Here is a 7,194-nt window from a genome sequence, read left to right on the forward strand (position 1 = left end):
TGGAATTTTTGCTCTTTTAGTATTTGTCTAGAAGGCTTTCTGAAGTCAGGAAGCCCATTTATTTGGTGAAAAAAGATTCTGTATTAATATTAATATTTCTCATACAACATAAATAGGGTCTTCTATTAATAAAAAGATCTTGCACTTGGAAATCTTAATAAAGCTGTGTGCTTCCATACACTCGAGCAGTTTTGATTCCTAATATTCAACCTTAGGTGAGGGAACGTGTCTTTTTTGCCTTTTGGTTTCCAATTGATCAGCACAGTATAGAAAATAGATTCATAAAGCAACGTCAGCAGTGACAAATGTGCGAAAAGTGATCACTTGTTTTCGCCCGCTTTCAAACTGAAACCCTTTGGTGTGTTAAGAGAATGTGATAACCACTACCCTGCGCAAGGTGGGAATGGGTAACTTGCAGAGAGTGTTGAACTTCGAGAAAGGACTTCTCTCAGGAATATATTTCCACATTCTGAAGAGGAGATTTTCTCCATTTCTGTAGTCTGACTTCCTCTATTGCTAGAGAGCTGTAGAATGTGGTGTCACCTATCCAGCTCTGGGAACAGTGTGTAGATAACAGGTTTGTTACTGCCTGATGAGCACAGTAAATTAATACAGCAGAATAAACACACTGTGAGTATTTGAAGGGAATTAACAATCTTTTACGTCTCGCCACGTTCAGTGCTGCTGTCATTTCTGCAATATTGTGATTATCACGTTCATCACACATGCACAAGATCCCCTGTTTGAAATCGGGCAGAAACAGGTGTCTTTTTATCCTCTCACATTTTGCACTTCTGCCAGTGTTTTATGGATCTTGTTTTGTCTTATTGCAAGAATTCGCATTTCCTGTGTCATTCATGATCAAGTCAAACAGCCAGCAGATCATGTCACCTTTCAGATAGTCATTCTTCTGCTTCCTAAATTTCCTAGAGACAGGTCATTTCAGCAGAACTGACAAACTTGGCAAAGCAACCTGATAAGACCAGGTCCTAGAAGTCACTACTCAGTCAGTTACTGTTGCCGAAATGCAAGCCCTTCCTCGAGCCTGAAGAAGTTGATCCTACATTACTCATGAAGAAGATGTATCTACCAAACATCAGAGAGCTGAGCTGGATCACTTTCCTTCTGAATGACGTTGCAGTAACACTCTACCACTCCTCTTCGTGCACTCATGCTGGAACTTTGGGAGGCTACTGCAGACAGCAGAGGTTGGATCATACACAGAGGTTGAAATAGCTCAGCTGAGAAAGCCTTAGACTGATGCTCTAAAGGTTTCTGGTTCAATCTGGGGTTTTGGTGTTTTGTTTCGTTGCGCCATTTGTTCCTCTCTGCAATGCCCTGTGTCCAAAGTCACACTTCCCTTCATCAGCCTGATTCCCAAACTAGAATCTTTGTGTCCTTGAGTCCCTCTTTTACCAACACTGATGAAGTACAGAAATAACTTAACATGTTTTGCACTCCTTATGGTGTTTTATGGTGGGACCTGTATTTCTCTATGAATTTCCTTAGTGACAGCCCATTTGTTTTCAATATATTTCTGGTGAAGTTATTACATCGGTCTCCCTTGGTGGCTTGTTTTCATATCCCACTTCTGACAACGACTTTTCTTATGTCACTTTGATGGGAGTACAATTGGAAAAAAAAAACTAAAATGTGTGTAGTTGTTTCCATATCAAACCCATCTTCCATTTTATACAGTATTCCACAGGAGTGAATCAATTCCTTGTTTAATTTTGCAAATGACCGTGCTGTCAAAAAAACTAAATTCCTATGTAACCAAGGAGTTGCTGAAAAGCAACTTCACTTTGATGTTTTGTGTTGTTATAACTAATTCATCTCCTTTTTAAAAAAATAGATTTCTGTAGAAGAAAGGTGTCTCACACTAAAGTTTAAATTGTAAACAGGTCATAGAAAAAGCTCCTTAGCTCCCTGTCAGGAATCAAACCCTACTCTCCTGTATGACAGGCAGGGATTCTCACCATGGTTAAATTGCAACCGTAATAATATTGACAACATTAATAAATGCATATATAATTGAAATTGAAAACATATCTAACACAGCATCTTTTCCGGTTATATACCACAATGCATTGCTGATATTTGTTGTTTGCCATTTAGGTTAAATACTGTCATGTTTTTCTCAGCAATCGTCTTTTGATGCGTAAGTATAAATAATGATAATACTATTTGAATACATACAGGTCTTAATATTATTTTGATTAAAAATAGTACGTTAATAAGAAATAAATGGCATATAAAATAGTGTGAAGGTGAAGATCACACAAAATCAACTACAAATGTGGGAATTTTACATTTTTAAGATTATAAATTGCATGTAGCACATTAGCAACACTACAGTAATGCTAATATAACAATAGTGTTAAAAACTCCTGACCTAATTCCTTACAAATGCTGATACAAAATGTGAATGATTTCAGAGTTTCGGGTATTGGGTCTCCTGATAGAGATCAGAGATGAACTGAGGCATGCGGGAAAGTGTACAGAACTGGTGAACTCACAATTCTACTTCAAGAGGCTGAGCACAATGGAAGAGTCCTGTACACACAAGTGAGTCCTTGACAACATGGACAATCAAAACCTACTGGTATGATATTATATTATCTCTGTGGTGTAGAAAATATTCACTACTAGTATTCTAGGTTACAGATAGGTCATTATTATTTTATATCAGCTTACATCTGATTAATAGGATCCATCTCTGGCATACATTCTTATTTTTAGTTTATAATGTATAATCTTGCTAATCTTTTAATGCCAAAATAAAGTGTTTTATAAAAAGCTTAATGTTCTAAAAAATTACTACAACTTTTGAACTTTGAAATATGGCCACTTTGTATTCTAGGACTAAGCAAATACTGCAGAAAAGTGGAGTTAAAATGTGAAAATGTGTAATGGGTATGTCTGATTAGTTGATTAGTGAAGATCCAGTAGTAAAAATAACTTCTAATATTATTTCTAATATAATATTATTTCCAGATAAACCAACTTTGGAGAGTAGGCAACAGTGATGTCAGAGAAAGTGTGTTCACAGTGCTGTCAAGGTATTGCTTATAGATTTTTTAAATGTTTTTACATTACATTTTTACTTTGATCAAGTTAAAATATAAACACAATTTAGCTTAAAGATACCTTGTTAACCACTGAATTTGCAAGGTGTAAAACTGCTAAATTGTCTCTTAAAATATAAGGATTACAGTAGTACATTTGATACTAAATATTTGAGTAAATAAACAATGAGTGAAAACTCGCTTGAGAAATGTCTAAGCTCAGTCATAATTTGGTTTTCAGACTTAATACAAATGAACTGATGGTGGAATTCAACTTTGCTGGCACAAACCAGAAAGATCAATGACAAAAGAGGTGCCTGGGAGACACAAAACTTTTTAGAGCAATTAAAGGTACTCTTATTCTATGTTGTACTTTCAAACTTTGGGTACTCTTTAATTAGGACAGACTTTATTGCTCAATTACTATGATGCAAGCTAAACTTAATACATTGATTAAGCTTTGAGCTTAGTAAACCTTAATGGTTCTTTTTTTAGATTATGTTCAAGAAGAGATTAATCATCATTTATCTGAGTACTAATATTATAACATTTTTCCTAGCTGTGGTGCTGAAACCCCACCCAACAGCAACAGAAAAATAAATAAAGGAGCACACAATGCGTTATTTGAAGAATGCGTATGCAAGGCAGTGGGCCTGGAAGTCTGGACACTGAAAATGATAAGTTGCTGGTCCTAACTGTTAGGACAATTGGACAGGGCTTTGCAAATGGTGAACAGTAAAAATCGTCTTAACTTCACATTGTAATAAGATTTTCTTGGAGATATACAAGTTGTAAATTTTGAAACTTATATTTGAATCAAAATGTGGTTTTGAGTTAAATATTAGCATGTTCACGTAGTTAGTTTGTGTTTGTAAATATATTGCCATGTTACAAGAATTTGTAGCTGAAGTTTACTAGTTGTGTTTTTTTTATTTTTGATGATTAGCCATATGTTGATTACAATATTGTATATAATGTATAATTTGAACTCAATATTTTTCAGGAGTGAATGATTGTATATTTTCAGAATAAATTTGGAAACCAAATTATTGGCTTGATTTACTAATTTCGATGCCTATATATCTTTGATGTATAATAGACCTTTAACCATATATGTATTATAGTCCTCTAAAGTTATCCGTATAATAGAACTCCAACAATTTATGTATAATGGACATATAATCATAGATGTATAATTGGTGTATAACAATATACGTATATTAGAATTTCATTCTAGACTAATTACGGACCACATTTATACGTCTAAGGTATGTGTTTAATAGACGTTTATTCTACATCTTTTGCCCACTGGGATTGACCTTCTTGAGACTTGGTGGGAATACAAATACTTTGCATGTATCGAATTATAGCACGTAACAACCGAGTACCTGAGTTGATATCACCGGGCAATTTCCAATAATGACCAACATCATTAACTTCTAGGAAAATAAGAATCACACATGGAGTTTTATCTTGGAATGGAGGGCGGGAGAATTCGTTTATACTCCCGTTGCATCTTGAGCTAAACTATTTTTAAAATTTTGCAGATTTGCTCAAGACACTTGTAAGAGAGTTTTCATGAAGACGTACGTCGGCTAGCTCTCCACTGTTAATTGACAGGACTTTTGAAGAAACTGTTCTTATACAACCAACATACAAATTACACATCTTAATGAACATGAAGGGAAATCTGTGTTGTGAATAATATAAAACTGTCACTACACATGATTGAGTCCTTGAGTCTGCCACCTAAGACCACTCGGCCATCCTGACAAGCAGTGGAGGCTGGGGTGTTGAATGTGCCCGTTGTTTTGTCGAAGGATTATTAACTACTACTGACAGTTCTTTTCTTGTTATTACAGAGATTTCTACATTGCAAGACAATTGACGATTTAGATAAAGGAAAGTCTTGGTAAACAAAACAGGAACGGAGGGGATTCAAACGCGTGATCTTTTGTTTACAAGACCAACACCTTACCACATGGCCACCGCACCTCCCATGTCACTTGTTTTTCCCATCAAGGCTAACACGTTTTTAAAATAAATAAATTAAATCTTTGTGCACAAATTGCAATATAGGAGGAGTAAATAAAATATGATTATTATATGATTGTTCAAATTAATTCTACTGAAACTGATTAAATCACATGGAAGCAACAACAACAAAACCGTTATTCTTAACAAGGAGATACTGGGCAGCAGTGGGATTCCAACTCACGCCCCCGAAGAGACTGGAGCTTTAATCCAGCTCCTTATAGCGCTCGCCGGGTTACCCTTGAGAGTAGTTTTTCAGCAGTTTTAGTCTGACTATGTGGTGTTATGATGTGTAGAAGTGACTGCACCTCCTTTTTCTAAGATGCTTCCTCTCACTTGGTGAAATATTCAATTCTTTTGCCCTCTGAATATAGTTCTTCTGTGGAGCAGGCTTCAGACTTTGCGTATAGCGTAGATACATGCAGATATTTTATTTTTACAGGAAGACGCATTCCGAAACATATCTCTCCAGTTTTAGAAACATTTTGAATAGCGTATTTTTTAAAAGGCACAAACCGTATTTTAATTGCAGACTGTAGATCTGTGCAAATCGTACTCGATTTGATTGTGATTCTGAAATACTTCTAGCAAAGATATTCAGGTTCCCATGAACCTTTGTTAAAAAAAAAAACTGCTTTGCGTCCAATCTCTGATGTCAATATAAACTCGGACGTGATGTTCTGTAGATGTGTAGTGTGCCTTTCCTCTTGTCGTATTCAAGAGTATTCACTGTGTGAGCTCCTCACTGCGTGTCTTGTACTCTACTGTGATTTCATTTAGATTATCTCCGTGGAGTGCAGTGACAAGATCGTCTTGAACATTTTCGGTTTGTGAAAGGAAACACTAAAGAAAATGCAAGTGATGAACATTTAAAATAACCACAGTACAGCTAGAAGAGTGAAAGATACAAGACGATTTATAATGACATTCACAATAGATTTAAGGAAAGCACAACCGCCCGAACAGGGACTTGAACGCTGGACCCTCAGATTAAAAGTCTGATGTTCTACCAAGCAGTTTCATCTGTGTTTTCAGCTACAGAAGCTCCCTGTTGAATTTATGTTGGTTCTTGTGTTACGAACCCAAGCGTGCAGCATTTGTGTCAGCAGTACTATACAGGTAAGTCGAATACACTTTCAGGGGCTGCATCTGTAGCACTTCATCTAAGAGGATTGTTAGAGCACAGTTACATTCACCCACCCAACTTATTCTTTGATCATCTAAGAGGATTTTTTTACTTTCGCACACGGTTACATTCGCCCACACAACATATAATCTCTGAATGTCCAATGGCTCAATACCCACTTTTTCCCCTGGGAACCACCAGTGTACAGTCCCATCCCATTCAAAAATATAACAGATATACTCAATTGATATATTCAATTAACAAGTATAAAAAGATATTATGAACAAGAGAACTCTTGATTATACAGATCCAGGTTTACACAATTAATTTCATGCCTACTCGAAGTGCCTGAAGCCTTGCTCTGCTGTTTTAAATATACCTCCAAAGCATTTAGTTGTGTTAACTACCAAATTATTTGAACTAATTTAACGTTATATTCAGGAAATTCAGAGAAAGTCTTCAGACTTGTCGTGGCTGTTGAAGAAGCCACCTGTTGAATCTCACCAGGGATTTCTTGAGAGATCATTCAGCGAGCAAGTCCTCCTTCTGCACTCCACACTGAGCTGAAAGCTGCACGAACTCCTCACTGCGTGTCCTGTACTGTTGCAAGTGCTCTCGTCTAGATGTGGAGCACACCGACAAGAACACCTTGAACTTTTTCCATAAGTGAAGGAAAATTCAAAAGAGCATGAAAAGTATGGATTGTATAAAATATCCATTGGACAACTCGAGAAAAAACTGAAGGACTAAACAACGACTTTTGATGATTACAAGAGATTCAAGAAACACAACCGTCCGCACACGGGCTTGGATCCTGAACGCTTAAGTTAAAAGACAAAGACTTTCTTAATAATTTCTTATTATTATATACCCACACATACACTTACAAATATACAACTACACACTGACAGACACCACACACTCACAGACACACACCATACAAACACTTTCACAGACATGCATTCA

General features: G+C 36.2%; 1 non-coding gene across 1 annotated transcript; it reads left to right on the forward strand.

Annotated features, from left to right (window-relative positions):
• LOC148826655 (U7 small nuclear RNA) lies at positions 1 to 58 on the forward strand. The gene has a single exon (XR_016093278.1). It is a non-coding gene; the product is annotated as a U7 small nuclear RNA (small nuclear RNA).
• Positions 59 to 7,194: the final 7,136 nt, after the last annotated feature.

The sequence above is a fragment of the Atractosteus spatula genome, chromosome 10, assembly GCF_055471065.1.
Source record: "Atractosteus spatula isolate fAtrSpa1 chromosome 10, fAtrSpa1.hap1, whole genome shotgun sequence".
In the NCBI taxonomy this organism is placed as follows: domain Eukaryota; kingdom Metazoa; phylum Chordata; class Actinopteri; order Semionotiformes; family Lepisosteidae; genus Atractosteus; species Atractosteus spatula.